The following is an 18352-nucleotide window of genomic DNA, read 5'->3' as shown; positions in this document are numbered from 1 at the left end:
ATCAGCACCGAAGACACCGTCCGCACAATGAACTCCATCCACTCCGGATCTCCTACCGACCCCTGCCCTCACCACGTCTTCAACAAGGCCGTCGCTGTCATCGCACCCCACCTGCGGGACATCATCAACACCTCTTTCGACACTGCTACCTTCCCGGAGAGCTGGAAGCACGCCGAACTCAGCGCTCTACTAAAGAAGTCATCAGCCGACCCCACCGGCCTCAAGAACTACCGCCCCATCTCGCTGCTCCCGTTTCCTGCAAAAGTCATCGAGAAGACCGTCAACAAGCAGCTGGCCGCCTTCCTCGAGACGATTGGATCCCTCGACCTCTCGCAGTCTGGCTTCCGGGCCAACCACAGCACCGAGAACGCCCTGATCGCAGCCACCGATGGCATCCGAGCTCTGCTTGACAACGGAGAAACAGCGGCCCTCATCCTCCTAGACCTCTCCGCGGACTTCGACACTGTCTGCCACCGTACACTAGTGTAGCGACTCAGCAACGTCGGAATCCAGGAGAAGGCACTGGAGTGGATCATCTCCTTCCTCGCCGGTAGGACACAGAGAGTCCGCCTCCCCCCGTTCAGATCTGAAGCCACCGAAGTCGTCTGCGGCGTTCCTCAAGGCTCCTCGCTCAGCCCAACCCTCTTCAACGTGTACATGAGCCCCCTCGCAGACATCGCACGCCAGCACAACCTCAACATCATCTCCTACGCCGACGACACCCAGCTGATTCTCTCCCTCACCAACGACCGCGCCACCGCCAGAGCCAACCTCCACGAAGGAATGAAAGAGGTAGCCGAATGGATGAAGAACAGCCGCCTGAAACTGAACTCGGACAAGACGGACGTCCTCATCCTGGGATCATCACCCTCCGCCTGGGATGACTCCTGGTGGCCCCCCACCCTAGGCAGCGCACCCTAACCAACAGACCACGCACGCAACCTGGGTTTCATCCTGGACTCCACCCTCTCCATGACCAGACAAGTCAACGCTGTCTCCTCGTCGTGCTTCAACATCCTGCGCATCCCCACTGAGACCAGGAAGACGGTCACTCAGGCCCTCGTCACCAGCCGTCTGGACTACGGCAACTCCCTCTACGCCGGCACCACCGCCAAACTCCAGAAAAGACTTCAGCGGATCCAGAACGCCTCAGCACGACTCATCCTGGACATCCCCCGCCGCAGCCACATCTCCGGACACCTGAGAGACCTGCACTGGCTCCCGGTCACCAAGAGAATCACCTTCCGACTCCTCACCCACGCACACAAAGCCCTACACAACCAAGGACCAGGATACCTCAACACCCGCCTAAACTTATACGCTCCCAAACGCCAGCTTCGATCGACCGGCCACGCCCTCGCCACCGTCCCCCACATCCGAAGAGCCACCACAGGGGGACGGTTCTTCTCCTACCTCGCCGCCAAGACATGGAACTCCCTCCCGACGCACCTCCGCCTGACCCAGGACCACCTCGCCTTCAGGAAGCAACTCAAGACCTGGCTGTTCGAGCAGTAGCGGACCCCCCTCCCCTAGCGCCTTGAGACCCTCTGGGTGAGTAGTGAGCTATATAAATGCTTTGATTGATTGATTGATTGGGTCAGTAGCCAGTGACCAGGAAGGAACCAGGCGATGTCGAGTTGATTCAGGTGAAGAGGTGAAGCTTGTCACTACAGCCACGTGGACCAGGAGGCGTCGACGACGACCAGGAGCTGGATTCGAGCTGTTCCACGAAGGATCTAGTTGACTGCGGTGTCTGTATCCGGACTGGACCCAACAAGCGTTGATAACCGCAATCCACACAGGAAGTGAAGATGGGCTTCGAGTCAGACCAGCAAGGTCTGGGGAGCTTCTCCTTTGGAGGGAAGCTGGAGAAAGCCTGAAGCAACCAGGCTAGTGGTGTAGATTCAAAGGGTGCTAACTAGCCAACGGGCTAGCAACCGGAAGACGCGTCAGGCTGAAATGCAGGAGCAGGCCCCACGCGGCACTCGTGGAGTGTGGAGGGCTAAACTTTGGTGCAAATGGTGCTCGTGTCTGGGGCTTCTTAAACCCCAATGCACAACTGCGAGGGTGCCTCGGTAGTTGCACTGTTAGCAAAATGCAGGATGTCCAGGGTGTCCGGTCCCACGTCTCTCGTGTCCGCCACGGCAGCAGCATCCATTTTGTGATGCTGAGGCTCTGTTTAACTTTAACTGGGTAAAGCAGTAACTACATGTCTTCTCCCTCTAGAAGGGTGGAATGCTACCCCTACCGCCAGAACTGGCGGGGGATAGTTTTCCAAAGTGTTTGACACCTTACACGACATGTTTTGATAAAGCCAAACCAAAGTTAGCATTAACCGCGAGGATTATAATGCACTTAAGAGTATATGGTATGGCTATATCATAGAACAGCTATAAGGAGATGGTTCAGAAAGCTGCAGAGGGGCTCAGCTCATGCTAGGGCACCTTCTCACATAAAACCAAGCACTCTGCCTTCAGGATTGTCAAGGCCTGCCATAGGAGTGACTTCTAGGTATATATGTGTCTATATATAAGGGTAGATATAGGTATACTATATCTAAGCAACGGGTGATTACACCACCTTGCCCAAGCTGAGTGATCAGCCTGTGGTGTCAGTTTGGATGGCCAGCCAGGGGTGGCATAATACATTCTGCAGCCCCTGGTAGGCCTTGGATGCACCTATGCCCTTGGTACTTATGGTACACTATACAGGGGCTCACAAAGGTGACCCAATTCCCAATTAGGTATGTACCTAAAATACATGGTATCAATTTAGAGAGAGAACAGCTGGACTGTGGGTCTGATTAGCAGGCCCACAGCCACACTAAAGTCGAAATATCAGAGAATCACAGCAAAAAGTGGGGATGACCACAGGAAGCAGACCCTACTCTCCTACACTTACTGCGCTCGGAGAAATCTGTGCACACTGCACTGCACCTTAAGGAACTCAGAAATCTTTGCATTCTGAACTGCATCTAATTGCACTGTGAGGAACCTGTGCACACTGCACTGCATCCTACTGCACTGTCAGAAATCTGTACACTACACTGCATCCTACTGCATTACCAGGGATATTTATAGTGGAAATCTGTGCACCCTGTTGAAGTTTACTACACAGTGTGAGGTGCTTACAAAAGAGGTAATCTGTGATCACTACACTGATATATACTACACTGTGAGGGGTGTTTACACCAAAAGAGAAAAACTGTGCACACTGCACTGCTATTTACTACAATCTAGTGTGTTAAACGAGGAACTTTATGCACACTGCATTTCTGCTTACTACAGTCTGTGAGGTGTTTATTGAGAAAATCTGTCCGCACCAAGGTTTGACCATAGACTAGACTTAGATGCCACAACTCCTGAGGCGGAAAGCCGGGAGTAGGTAACTCTTTTAACTCATGCTTTTTAAACTCGGTTTATTCACTTACCCTCTTTCCTTCACCACTCCTCTCCTCGCTCCGCTTCCCCGCACAGCCGTTTTGGGGCTGCAGCAGGGGATCGGGTACTGCGAGAACAGACGCCATCTTGTAGGGAGGGAGTCGTGGGTTGGCGGTGCAGCTGGTAGACCTTCTCGCCTCCCGCCTGCTCTTAAGTCGCGCTCTTGGATCTCGCGCGCTGACTAGACTTAGATGCCACAACTCCTGAGGCAGAAAGCCGGGAGTAGGTCACTCTTTTAACTCGTGCTTTTAAAACTCTGTTTATTCACTTACCCTCTTTCCTTCACCCCTCCTCACCTCGCTCCGCTTCCCCGCACAGACGATTTGGGGCTGCAGCGGGGGATCAAGTACAGCGAGAACAGACGCCATCTTGGAGGGAGGGAGTTGTGGGTTGGCGGTCCAGCTGGTAGACCTTCTCGCCTCCCGCCTGCTCTTAAGTCGTGCTCTTGGATCTCGCGCGCTGACTAGACTTAGATGCCACAGCGCCTGAGGCGGAAAGCCGGGAGTAGGTCACTCTTTTAACTCGTGCTTTTTAAACTCTGTTTATTCACCTACCCTCTTTCCTTCACCCCTCCTCACCTTGCTCCGCTTCCCCGCACAGCCGTTTTGGGGCTGCAGCAGGGGATCGGGTACTGCGAGAACAGACGCCATCTTGGAGGGAGGGAGTCGTGGGTTGGCGGTGCAGCTGGTAGACCCTCCCGCCTCCCGCCTGCTCTTAAGTCGCGCTCTTGGATCTCGCACGCTGACTAGACTTAGATGCCACAACTCCTGAGGCGGAAAGCCGGGAGTAGGTCACTCTTTCAACTCCTGCTTTTTAAACTCTGTTTATTCACTTACCCTCTTTCCTTCACCCCTCCTCACCTCGCTCTGCTTCCCCGCACAGCCGATTTGGGCTGTAGCAGGGGATCGGGTACAGTGAGAACAGGCGCCATCTTGGAGGGAGGGAGTCGTGGGTTGGCGGTGAAGCTGGTAGACCCTCCCACCTCCCTGCAGCATAATATGCCTCCTCACTCCCGGCCGCGCAGAGGATGCGCGCAGCAGGCGCGTCGGCGGCACGCCTAAGGCAAGCCTGTCAGCGCCCGTCCGCGACCGGCCGGGGCCTGGGGCCTGCCACTCTGCCCAAATCATATCCTATTCATCGGCCCAAATTCAGGCCTGCCTAGATGATTGGTGCATCAGCCCCTCCACCCAGGCACGAATCGGCAAACTGGGAATATCATCAACCACCCTGACACCAGCGCAATTATCTGCGCTCTCAGGGCATCCTCAACAGCCCTCTTTGACCACCTCCCCCGCCCTGGCCAGTGCCATACTTCTTAATACCCGTTCGGCGGTTAAGCATCAACTTGAACTGCTCAACCTTCTGGTCTCTGCAAAACCGGAGTTCCTATTTCTCACTGAAACCTGGTATTCTCCTGAATCGCTGCCTGATGTCCTCTCCCCGACTCTTACTATGCCATCCGCGCTGACCGCACGGGTAGGAAAGTTGGCGGCGGAGTAGCCATGATAGTCCATTCCAAATTTCAGTTCCAGCTCCTGCCCCACCCCCCTATTGCTTCAGTCGACTTCCTGGTGGCCCGCTCAGTCAACCTCGCGGCCCCCCTCACCTGCGTATTACTCTACCGTCCCCCTCAGGCCACGCCCCATTTTATCGCAGCTATTGAGGAATTGTTGGCCACCCTTGTGGTCAACAATTCTTCTGTGTTAATCTTGGGAGACTTTAACTTTTGGCCCTAATGACCCCCGGGAAGATCTCATGTCCAAAGATTTCACCGAATCTCTTGGATGTCTGAACCTCACTCCCCATATCCACCTCCCCACCCACTCAGGTGACCATATCCTCGACCAGATTTGGTCTGCCAACTTACCCATTTCGTTCCTCTCCATCTCCCCTTGCATTTGGTCCGACCACTTGCTTATTTCATTCTCCCTCAACCTTGGGGCTGTCAACAAACTCCCCCCCCCCACAAAAAATACCTGGGCCCGCAACTGGAACCGTGTGGACATGCCCGCCTTGTGTTCCTCCCTCGCGGCATCACCACCCCACTTGGTGGATGTCTCCCTGGACTCACAGGAGGCCGTTAACAACTGGCTTTCAGCATCTTGCGACTCAGCTGCCCCTCCCAAGTTAGTCAGGACATGCATCCCCACGAGGCCAATAGATGGTTCACTGATGACCATAAAACCCTTAAACTCTCACTAAGACAAGCCTAACGTCATTGGAGGCGCATGTATTGCCCCATCCTCAAGTCTCAATACTCCGCTCTCCTTCGCGAATATAAAAAAGCCATTCTTCTGGCCAAAACTGAACACTTCTCTGCTAAAACCCTCCTTGCGGCCAATAAAACCAAGGAGATCTTTACCATCGTACATAATTTAGCAGCCTCGGAAAGAGCTTCCCCCAAACCTGTCCCCTCTCAATCCCTCTGTAACTCTCTAAATAGGTACTTCATAGAGAAGACCGCTGTCATCAAACACAACATACCCTTTCCCTCCCCTCCTTCCATTTCTCTTGACAAGTTTCCCGTAATCTCTAAGGAGACCATTCTTACCTTGTTGAAGAAAGTTAAATCAGGGTCCACCTCAGACTGCTGCCCTGCCCGCATACTGAAGGAGGTTCTCTCTAACTGTCCAGAACCCCCGCTTACCCTCCTCAACACATCCATCCATCAGGGAACCGTCCCGGTTGCCATTAAATCTGCCATCATCACTCCTATCTTGAAAAAACCTGGGACTGATCCATCTTCCCCTTCCAATTTCCGTCCTATTTCTTTACTCCCGTTCTTGGGAAAAATTCTCGAGAGTCACATCACCTCCTGCCTCTCTACCTTCTTCGAGGATAACCATCTCTTGGCCTCTCACCAGGCGGGCTTCCGCCCATTCCATTCGACGGAATCCGTGGTCCTCTCTGACTTGGATGAGCTTAGGCAGAGTGCGGATACCAACTCTTCCCAGGCCTTGGTTCTCCTCGATTTGTCCGCCGCCTTCGACACGGTCGATCATTCCATTCTTCTCGACCGTGTTGGAGGCGCCGGCATCCGGGGGACTGCTCTGGCCTGGCTTACTTCTTTCCTAAGAGATCGGACACAAGCTGTTCACCTGGATGGTTTCTCTGCTTCCCCCTGTTCGGTCGCTTGCGGGGTTCCCCACCCTTCTTCTCTTTCCCCCTTCTTTTTAACCTTTATATCAACCCTCTTATTGCTGCCTTACAAAACATGGAGGTGTCAGTATTCAATTATGCTGATGACCTCTAGCTAATTTTCAATCTCTCCCCTTCTCACGACTCTATGTCAAAATTCTGTACTGTACTTACTTTCATCTTTGACTGGATGAACTACAATCATTTAAAATGAAATCCGGACAAGACGGAACTGATACTCACTGGTAGCCTCCCCAGCCCTTGGTCCCCTGCCTTCTGGCCCCCTCTCTTGGCTCTCCTCCCTCACCTTCCACTAAAGCAAAAACCTTGGGTATTCTAATATGCCAAGACCTAACGATGCACCCCCAGATCAGCTCCGTTGTCTCGTCCTGCTTCTTGTCCCTCCGCGTCATTCGCAAAATCTCTCGTTTTTTCCCGTTGATGCCCTTAAGCTCATCATCATGGCCATGATTATCTCCCACCTGGACTATGGCAACAGCCTCTATGTAGGGATTCCGGCGTACGAACTTCGGCGCCTCCAACTTATCTATAGGCTCCCTAAGTGCCATCGTGTAACCCCTCTACTCAAATCTCTTCACTGGTTCCCCATCTCCCAGCGCTCCCTTTTTAAGTTGGGTTGCCTTACTTTCATGGCCCTTGCAGGCACTGCTCCTGAGTTCGTCAACTCAAAAATCCGGGCCTATCTTCCTAACAGGAGCCTCCGCTCCTCTACCCAAGTTCTCTTGGAGGTCCCTCGTTTTATGAGGAAAAAACACGGTGGCATGCGTTTTTCCATTCTTGCCCCCTGTTTCTGGAAAGCCCTTCCTTTCACCATTCGGTCCCTCTCTGTCTACATGGACTTCCGCAAAGCCTTAAAAACTCATCTCTTTTCTTTAGCCTTTCCTCTGCAATAACTTCCCGCACCTCACTTTCATTCTCACTTTCACGTTTCCTCCTCTAGGTCAAGTCATAGCGCCATGAAACCGCCAGGTGTTAGTGCGCTCAATAAATTCCTTCAACTTCAACTTCATAGATTAAATCTACACACGGCACTGTGTTTACTGCACTCTGACGAATCTGTGCACCCTGCGTTGCTGTTAGCTGCACCAAAAAGGGTGTTTACAGAGGAAATCTGTGTCTGGACCCGAGCTCAGCCCGCAGCCTACACAGGGCTTTCCTTCCAGCCCTGGGGCTGTTTGTGATCACTGTTTGTGTTAAAGAGGGAATCTGTGCACGCTGCTCCGCTGTTAACTGCACTCTGAGGAATCTGTGCATTGTGCTCCTCTGTTTACTGCACTTTGAGGAATCTGTGCATGGTGCTCCTCTGTTTACTGCACTTTGAGGAATCTGTGCATGGTGCTCCGCGGTTTTCTACACTCTGAGGAATCTGTGCACACTACACTGCTGTTAACTGCACTCTGAGGAATCTGTGCACACTACACTGCTGTTTACTGCACTCTGAGGAATCTGTGCATTGTGCTCCGCGGTTTTCTGCACTCTGAGGAATCTGTGAATGGTGCTCCGCAGTTTACTGCACTCTGAGGAATCTGTGCATTGTGCTCCTCTGTTTACTGCACTTTGAGGAATCTGTGAATGGTGCTCCGCAGTTTACTGCACCCTGAGGAATCTGTGCACACTACACTGCTGTTTACTGCACTCTGAGGAATCTGTGCATTGTGCTCCTCTGTTTACTGCACTTTGAGGAATCTGTGCATGGTGCTCCGCGGTTTTCTACACTCTGAGGAATCTGTGCACACTACACTGCTGTTTACTGCACTCTGAGGAATCTGTGCATTGTGCTCCTCTGTTTACTGCACTTTGAGGAATCTGTGCATGGTGCTCCGTGGTTTTCTGCACTCTGAGGAATCTGTGCACACTACACTGCTGTTAACTGCACTCTGAGGAATCTGTGCATTGTGCTCCTCTGTTTACTGCACTTTGAGGAATCTGTGCATGGTGCTCCGCGGTTTTCTGCACTCTGAGGAATCTGTGCACACTACACTGCTGTTAACTGCACTCTGAGGAATCTGTGCGCACTACACTGCTGTTTACTGCACTCTGAGGAATCTGTGCATTGTGCTCCGCGGTTTTCTGCACTCTGAGGAATCTGTGCATTGTGCTCCGCAGTTTACTGCACTCTGAGGAATCTGTGCATTGTGCTCCTCTGTTTACTGCACTTTGAGGAATCTGTGCATGGTGCTCCGTGGTTTTCTGCACTCTGAGGAATCTGTGCACACTACACTGCTGTTAACTGCACTCTGAGGAATCTGTGCATTGTGCTCCTCTGTTTACTGCACTTTGAGGAATCTGTGCATGGTGCTCCGCGGTTTTCTGCACTCTGAGGAATCTGTGCACACTACACTGCTGTTAACTGCACTCTGAGGAATCTGTGCACACTACACTGCTGTTTACTGCACTCTGAGGAATCTGTGCATTGTGCTCCGCGGTTTTCTGCACTCTGAGGAATCTGTGAATGGTGCTCCGCAGTTTACTGCACTCTGAGGAATCTGTGCATTGTGCTCCTCTGTTTACTGCACTTTGAGGAATCTGTGAATGGTGCTCCGCAGTTTACTGCACTCTGAGGAATCTGTGCATTGTGCTCCGCGGTTTTCTGCATTCTGAGGAATCTGTGAATGGTGCTCCGCAGTTTACTGCACTCTGAGGAATCTGTGCATTGTGCTCCTCTGTTTACTGCACTTTGAGGAATCTGTGCATGGTGCTCCGCGGTTTTCTGCACTCTGAGGAATCTGTGCACACTACACTGCTGTTAACTGCACTCTGAGGAATCTGTGCGCACTACACTGCTGTTTACTGCACTCTGAGGAATCTGTGCATTGTGCTCCGCGGTTTTCTGCACTCTGAGGAATCTGTGAATGGTGCTCCGCAGTTTACTGCACTCTGAGGAATCTGTGCATTGTGCTCCTCTGTTTACTGCACTTTGAGGAATCTGTGCATGGTGCTCCGTGGTTTTCTGCACTCTGAGGAATCTGTGCACACTACACTGCTGTTAACTGCACTCTGAGGAATCTGTACATTGTGCTCCTTTGTTTACTGCACTTTGAGGAATCTGTGCATGGTGCTCCGCGGTTTTCTGCACTCTGAGGAATCTGTGCACACTACACTGCTGTTAACTGCACTCTGAGGAATCTGTGCACACTACACTGCTGTTTACTGCACTCTGAGGAATCTGTGCATTGTGCTCCGCGGTTTTCTGCACTCTGAGGAATCTGTGAATGGTGCTCCGCAGTTTACTGCACTCTGAGGAATCTGTGCATTGTGCTCCTCTGTTTACTGCACTTTGAGGAATCTGTGAATGGTGCTCCGCAGTTTACTGCACTCTGAGGAATCTGTGCATTGTGCTCCGCGGTTTTCTGCATTCTGAGGAATCTGTGAATGGTGCTCCGCAGTTTACTGCACTCTGAGGAATCTGTGCATTGTGCTCCTCTGTTTACTGCACTTTGAGGAATCTGTGCATGGTGCTCCGTGGTTTTCTGCACTCTGAGGAATCTGTGCACACTACACTGCTGTTAACTGCACTCTGAGGAATCTGTGCATTGTGCTCCTCTGTTTACTGCACTTTGAGGAATCTGTGCATGGTGCTCCGCGGTTTTCTGCACTCTGAGGAATCTGTGCACACTACACTGCTGTTAACTGCACTCTGAGGAATCTGTGCACACTACACTGCTGTTTACTGCACTCTGAGGAATCTGTGCATTGTGCTCCGCGGTTTTCTGCACTCTGAGGAATCTGTGAATGGTGCTCCGCAGTTTACTGCACTCTGAGGAATCTGTGCATTGTGCTCCTCTGTTTACTGCACTTTGAGGAATCTGTGAATGGTGCTCCGCAGTTTACTGCACCCTGAGGAATCTGTGCACACTACACTGCTGTTTACTGCACTCTGAGGAATCTGTGCATTGTGCTCCTCTGTTTACTGCACTTTGAGGAATCTATGCATGGTGCTCCGTGGTTTTCTGCACTCTGAGGAATCTGTGCACACTACACTGCTGTTTACTGCACTCCGAGGAATCTGTGCATTGTGCTCCTCTGTTTACTGCACTTTGAGGAATCTGTGCATGGTGCTCCGCGGTTTTCTGCACTCTGAGGAATCTGTGCACACTACACTGCTGTTTACTGCACTCTGAGCAATCTGTGCATTGTGCTCCTCTGTTTACTGCACTTTGAGGAATCTGTGCATGGTGCTCCGCGGTTTTCTACACTCTGAGGAATCTGTGCACACTACACTGCTGTTTACTGCACTCTGAGGAATCTGTGCATTGTGCTCCTCTGTTTACTGCACTTTGAGGAATCTGTGCATGGTGCTCCGTGGTTTTCTGCACTCTGAGGAATCTGTGCACACTACACTGCTGTTAACTGCACTCTGAGGAATCTGTGCATTGTGCTCCTCTGTTTACTGCACTTTGAGGAATCTGTGCATGGTGCTCCGCGGTTTTCTGCACTCTGAGGAATCTGTGCACACTACACTGCTGTTAACTGCACTCTGAGGAATCTGTGCGCACTACACTGCTGTTTACTGCACTCTGAGGAATCTGTGCATTGTGCTCCGCGGTTTTCTGCACTCTGAGGAATCTGTGAATGGTGCTCCGCAGTTTACTGCACTCTGAGGAATCTGTGCATTGTGCTCCTCTGTTTACTGCACTTTGAGGAATCTGTGCATGGTGCTCCGTGGTTTTCTGCACTCTGAGGAATCTGTGCACACTACACTGCTGTTAACTGCACTCTGAGGAATCTGTGCATTGTGCTCCTCTGTTTACTGCACTTTGAGGAATCTGTGCATGGTGCTCCGCGGTTTTCTGCACTCTGAGGAATCTGTGCACACTACACTGCTGTTAACTGCACTCTGAGGAATCTGTGCACACTACACTGCTGTTTACTGCACTCTGAGGAATCTGTGCATTGTGCTCCGCGGTTTTCTGCACTCTGAGGAATCTGTGAATGGTGCTCCGCAGTTTACTGCACTCTGAGGAATCTGTGCATTGTGCTCCTCTGTTTACTGCACTTTGAGGAATCTGTGAATGGTGCTCCGCAGTTTACTGCACCCTGAGGAATCTGTGCACACTACACTGCTGTTTACTGCACTCTGAGGAATCTGTGCATTGTGCTCCTCTGTTTACTGCACTTTGAGGAATCTATGCATGGTGCTCCGCGGTTTTCTGCACTCTGAGGAATCTGTGCACACTACACTGCTGTTTACTGCACTCCGAGGAATCTGTGCATTGTGCTCCTCTGTTTACTGCACTTTGAGGAATCTGTGCATGGTGCTCCGCGGTTTTCTGCACTCTGAGGAATCTGTGCACACTACACTGCTGTTTACTGCACTCTGAGGAATCTGTGCATTGTGCTCCTCTGTTTACTGCACTTTGAGGAATCTGTGCATGGTGCTCCGTGGTTTTCTGCACTCTGAGGAATCTGTGCACACTACACTGCTGTTTACTGCACTCTGAGGAATCTGTGCATTGTGCTCCTCTGTTTACTGCACTTTGAGGAATCTGTGCATGGTGCTCTGCGGTTTTCTGCACTCTGAGGAATCTGTGCACACTGCACTGCTGTTTACTGGACTCTAAGGAATCTGTGCATGCTGCACTGCTGTTCACTACACAATAAAGAATCTGTGCACGCTGCTCTGCTGTTAACTGCACTCTGAGGAATCTGTGCATGGTGCTCCGCGGTTTACTGCACTCTGAGTAATCTGCGCATGGTGCTCCGCTGTTTACGGCACTCTGAGGAATCTGTGCACACAATTCACAAAAGGAAAGGGAGGTAGAGGTGTTATGAACTGGTTCCGCCCTCCTTAGTTTATACTCCAAATGAAACCCGAGATCTCGGGTTTAAGGACCTAGTCAAAGGAAAAGGCTTCCAATCAATATGACCAGAGATTTCCTTCAAGAAAGAAAAATGTCTTTCTTGAGTCCCCTCACTCACCAGGGTTTCCCCACTGTGACATGCTTCATCATTAGGGCCATCCCAGTTCTCTAGGAACTGGGGCATGATCCGACTTCCGGAAAATCCGTAGGAACACTTTAAATGGAAGACTATGTGTAGGGCACAGTGTGGTGGATGGGGTAAGGTGATTCAAATACCTTGTTAGTGGGCTAAAATACTTTATTATTGCTCCTAGGTTGGTATATCTAAAAGGTGATGTTATACAGAGAAACTTAACTATGATGGTTATAATTTCAGTATAAGATCAACATGTTTCGAGCCTACCCCTAGCTCTTCATCAGGACAAGCCCTGTGTTTGCCACTCCTATTAAACCTAAATGTGTAAATAAAGTATTAAATCAACAAAACGCTGCAACTTATTAAGCATGCGTGGTTATACATACGATCACTATGCCACGTAGTATGTCTGCAACAATAAAGAAAGACATGGTTAGGGAACAGCCCCCTCTCTCTTATAGAGTAGGTGGGTACACATTTCAATGTACTTCCCTGCTGGTGAGATGCTCCTTAATGACGCATGCAGTCGTCCAGGCTCAGAGCGTGGTTGCAACCTAAAAAGGTATAAACATGCCGGCCAAATGTGCTGCGTGGTGGTTGTTTATCTATAAAAAATCTATTAAAAACACACAACGTACATGAGGTGACTTTCACACATCACACATACAGACAGGAAAAAAGTCGTTATATCAGACTGTAAGCACATACTTAATTGTAAGCAGAACTGAATATTTTCGCCCGCAATGAGGTCTGCAAAGATTAGACCGCGGGGGAAGTTTACAAAATGGCCGCAGCCGATGGCAAAGGTGGCAGCCATGCTGGTAGGATACGAGAGTGGGCTCCGCGATATCCTCCTTTAATACCATATTACTGTTTAGTGTTTTAGGTAGTTGTGGTCCCAAAACAACATCTTCTTTAGATATTCATTGGGCTGTGGCATTTAGGGATCAAAATGAAATACAGATGTGTATATAAGAAGGGGGTAATTATGTAGGTTAATGCAACATTGTACAGAAGAGCACACTCGCTGTATCAGTCTGTAGAGAGCGGGGGTTATGTTAGTAAAATCCTTGTGCTGCCCGGATATTACTGCCACGTAGTGGTGTAGATTTATAAAGGGGATGTCACAGGTGTTGATGCCATACAGAGGTGTAAATTAACCAAGATGATGTCACAGATGTTGGTGCCATGTGGCTGGCTAAAGGGTGTTTTCGTTGGTTGTAACTGTCACCATTTGGTCATGACATCTAAAAAATGTCTGTCCTAGTATATGTTTACAGTGACTATGGGTACAAGAGGTATCTATCACCGTCCTCAGAGATGAAACTTCCATTGGTAAATATCTTCGTGGGTCACCTATCACCTTATTTTTGACAGATCATGGCTTGAGGATATCATTTGGCCTTAGCAAACCTAACCCCAGGGGATGTTGTCATTGAGGCACTGGGTGTCTGTACGAAGTTTGAAAACCCAGCGCTGTTCTTTCTCATGTAACTTTTTCTCTAGGTTCTCTTTACTTTTGATGTGTTGTAGTACCACTCACCTCATATCATTAGGGGTGTGTTGTTTCTTGAGGAAGTGGGTGGTCGTTCTCGTAGTGATACGTTTGCAGCGTATGTTACTCCGATGTTCAACTATTCTGGTGCTGACTTTCCTAGTAGCATCCCCACGTAGTGGAGCTTACATGTGCATGTGATTAGGTACACCACCTCGTGTTGCAGTTGTGAATTGTCTCAATTCCCATGTGGTGTTATTATTTAGATTCACTGTCTTGGTGGCTGAAGTGAGGTGTCAGACGCTGCAGTTACTGCAAGGGTAGTGTCCTGGGGGTAGTGGCTGCAGTCGTTGTACACTCCCTTCTTCCTCATTGGCGGCATTGGGTCGACTACCATGGGAAGGTTTTATCGCCTGATTAATGTCCTGTATGCTCCTCCCCTATTGGTTCTCTCAGGCTCTACACTCAAAATCTATATTTTAATATAAAACAGTCCCAGTTGTCTAGGTTGTCCACAAACCAGTGAATACTCTGGTTCCTAACAAACTCAGCAGAAATCCTCATTTTCTATGTTTAAATGGAGTGGTAACATTGTCAAAATTACTAGAGGGGTCGGAGAATTGATTTATTCATTCCCTTGGAAAAAGTGAAAAAAGTTTGTAAATGGAAATACACATTTTATGACTATTTAGACAAGTGCAGCTGTTCCCCACTTACTTTTACGTTTGTTAATACCTGCGAATGTGGATATATATGCAGAGCTATAATTATCAGAGCACTTTAAATCTCTTTTAGTGCACTCATCATCAGCACAGCGCCACCCACAGCACCAACTCAGCACCAGCGCAGCCCCACCTCAGCACCAGTGCAGCACCACCTCAACATCAGCACAGTCCCACCTCAACACCAACGCAGCACCACCTCAGCACCAGTGCAGCACCACCTCAACATCAGCACAGTCCCACCTCAACACCAACGCAGCACCAGCTCAGCACCAGCGCAGCCCCACCTCAGCACCAGCGCAGCACCACCTCAACATCAGCTTAGTCCCACCTCAACACCAACGCAGCACCACCTCAGCACCAGCGCAGCAGCACCTCACAATCAGCACAGCACCACCTCCGCATCAGTGCACCGCCACCAGCACAGCCCCACCTCAGCACCAGCGCAGCAACTCCTGATCGCCAGCTCAGCTTGACTGAGCACCACAGCCCAACTCAGCTCCAACTCAGTATTACTCAGCATAACCTGAGCATCACCTCCGCACCCCCACACCACCTCAGCATTACTCAGCACCTCCTCAGTCTGCCCTCGGAATCTGCCGTCTGTTGGTTCTCCATCCTCCTGTTGTTTGTCTCTTCTTCCCCCCACTCATTACAAAAAAAATATAACAAACCAGCATTAGGGCAAACAAAGAAGCAAGCAAACAAGCCCCAACTGGTCTGTATAATTGAAAGTACAACTTGTCTCGAGTCAATCAGTCGTTTTGTAAAGAACCAATCCAATCCCCTGTTGTTATTGTGCTTCTTCTTTTATTTCACAATGACAGTCACAGGTGTAAACATCCGAAACGTGTTTCGTCCCCCTCGACTTTTTCAGGGCTGCAATGGCATATTACATAGGTATTATACATGTTGGTATGATCGTGAGAGCATACCCAAACGGGTATCTATAATAGACCCTCCCCATGTGCTAGTTGATTTTGTGAAGGGCCAACGAGCTCAAAGCTCCAAAATGTAACAAGTGTGAACTATTGTGAGTAGAGATCCGGGATACATCCGAAAGTGCGCAAAACAGAGAGAGGAAAGAAAGTAATTGCATGAGAATGACACTCTCGGAAGACATTGCGTCCCCGCTTGTGGCATGCTAATGCTAGATATGTCCGCAGTACCAGTGGTAATGGCAGTTTCTGCCATGTCTCGCTTCATGTCTGTGGCCATATACGTTTTGACATTGCTGGGGAGGGTCTTATGTAGGGGACGAAACACGTGTCCGCAACGGTGGACTGCATTGGTTCTTTACAAAAGGACTCGAGACGAGTTGGACTTTCAATTATACAGACCAGTGTGTGTGCTTGCTTCTTTGTTCGACATATCGCAAACATAACCCGTTGGGTCTGTTTTTAAGCACCCATGGTGACGGGGTGCATAGCATGACAGCACCACCTTGAAATTGTGTCTATTCATATGCTTTTCATTTCATATTGGATAGCTATCATTTGCAATATTCATTCCAAGTCGCCGGAGCTGTATAGTTTTGCCTCTGTACGTTAAAGCAGCATTAGAACAGGCAGGAACAAGTTGCCAGCATTGCAAGAAAAAACACTTTTAGAGATGTTTTGTTACTTTTTTATTAGGGTCGTTCAGTTGTACATAATGTCTTCTTGCTTATGTATAAGGTAAGAATATTGATTATAACACTTATTTATTATAACTTTCCAACATGCTACATTGGCAAAGCCATTAGCTCTGGCTAAACGCTTATAAGGTCCCTAAGGCGAGACCTGTTGGCTATGCCAATGCTTTTTTATACATGCTAAGCGATATTCACCGAGAAAGCCTGTGTTCTCGATCTGCATTTTATCCACGCTGTGAGGGGCATTCACAGCTGAAATGAATCTGTCGGCCCTGCAGTGCATGTTCCCTTCAGTGACGTGCATTTTCCGTGCACTGCTGTGCATGTTCCGTGCAGTGACGTGCATTTTCCGTTCACTGCTGTGCATGTTTCATGCAGTGACGTGCATGTTCCGTGCAGTGATGTGCATGTTCCATGCAGTGACATGCATTTTCCGTGCACTGCATGCATGTTCCATGATAAATGGAAATGGGGGGTCATCAGGGACTTTAAGTAGAAACCTGTGCAGGCAGCACGCTCTCTCAATGCTGCTGGAGGAGGGGGTCTCTGCACCTCTATAGGTCTCTCTGTGAGGGACTCTTCACCTCCATCCTGCTGACTCCACGGCTTGGGGGGATCAGGTGTCGGAAACCCAAGGTGACGTCGTAAGTCGAACAGGCGGGGACATGCCAGGGATTTGTTCCCACTATGAAGGGTGTTTACAGATGAGACACTGCACAGCTTTATAATTCTGTAATATGAGAGGAACATTTATGTTAGAAATGGGATTTCCGGTTGGCTAAGGCTTGCGCCAAAGTCAGGCAGAAACCACCACTCTAGTCAGGGCAAGGGAGTTACACGCCAAAGATAACTCCTGCTCACCCTCTAGGTAACGTGACGCGAGCAGTAAGGCTTATCCCGAAGGCATTGTAGGTTAAGTGTTTGCGCGCGCACCCAGCAACAACACCCAAGGCCCACCACAAAGGAAACTCCACTCAAGGTTATATATAAAAATACAGATAATCAATTGGGGGGGGAGTAAGAGATACGATCCTTTCATACTCCTGTTAAATTGCTTTTCATCAAATGGGGAAAGGATCACTTGTCCTGCGAAAAACTCAGGTCTGCAGGTTGGTAACTGGGTGTCTCCCAATAAAATGACCCTCATACACGTGTGGTTTTGCTCTTACTTGGTTACGTTAGCGGTATATGAGGTGTCCTCGCTTATATCACACGTGCGTGCGTAATCACTGGGTCAATTCATTTGTGTGCACCCTCCACCAGGAGGTTATACCTTAAGTTTTAAGGCAGTAGTGATCGTGGAAATGGAGGGATCAAAGCAGTGGTGAGTGATTTTAAAAAATAGTCCGGATTTCCAGTGCTAGGAAGTTTATTGAGTCTGGATTCGGGCTATTGTTAAAAGTAAAGAAGTTCGTGCTGCTGTGGAATCTGTTATGAATTCTAGCGCTCTTAAAGGTCTGATAAAATGGTCGACATGTTTCAGCTGTGATTGACTATTTGTCAGATAGCTTTCTTCAGGACCAGGGAGTGAGAGTGGTGAATTAAGTGAAAGAATAGGTAAATTATAACCTGATTCTTCAAGTGATGAGAGGTCTCATTGTACCTGTAAATAAAAGCACACAACAAAGACAAAAAACAAAAAACAGAAAGGGAGACAAAGGGAAAGGAAGTAGATAAAGTACAAATATGTACACATTCAAAATCACTTGATTTCGAATAAAGAAACTGTAAAATGGCAATACTTCGAGCAGAATCACACTCATATCAGGCGTCAACTCATCCATTCTCATGCCTAAAATGGCGTGAGGTGATTGTGCTATACTGTTTCTCTGGTGCTCTTAACTCTTGCCGGTCATTGGTGTTTATGCATTTTTCTCGCACGGTGATATTGCATGCTTATTTCTAGGCACATAGTGCTGCTAATGTGATGTTATCAAGGGTTTTGGTGCTGGTTGTGATTACGTCA

At 49.3% G+C, this 18352-nt stretch overlaps 1 protein-coding gene across 1 annotated transcript in view; it reads left to right on the top strand.

Annotated features, from left to right (window-relative positions):
• The window catches only part of LOC147729427 (uncharacterized), a 326741-nt gene that overhangs the window by 231994 nt on the left and 76395 nt on the right, over positions 1 to 18352 (top strand). The gene's annotated exons all lie outside the window — the stretch shown is intronic.

The sequence above is a fragment of the Lissotriton vulgaris genome, chromosome 2_2 (genome assembly GCF_964263255.1).
Source record: "Lissotriton vulgaris chromosome 2_2, aLisVul1.2, whole genome shotgun sequence".
NCBI classification, from domain to species: domain Eukaryota; kingdom Metazoa; phylum Chordata; class Amphibia; order Caudata; family Salamandridae; genus Lissotriton; species Lissotriton vulgaris.
Note: the sequence above shows the minus strand (reverse complement) of the source record. Positions and strands in the feature narration are given on the sequence as shown.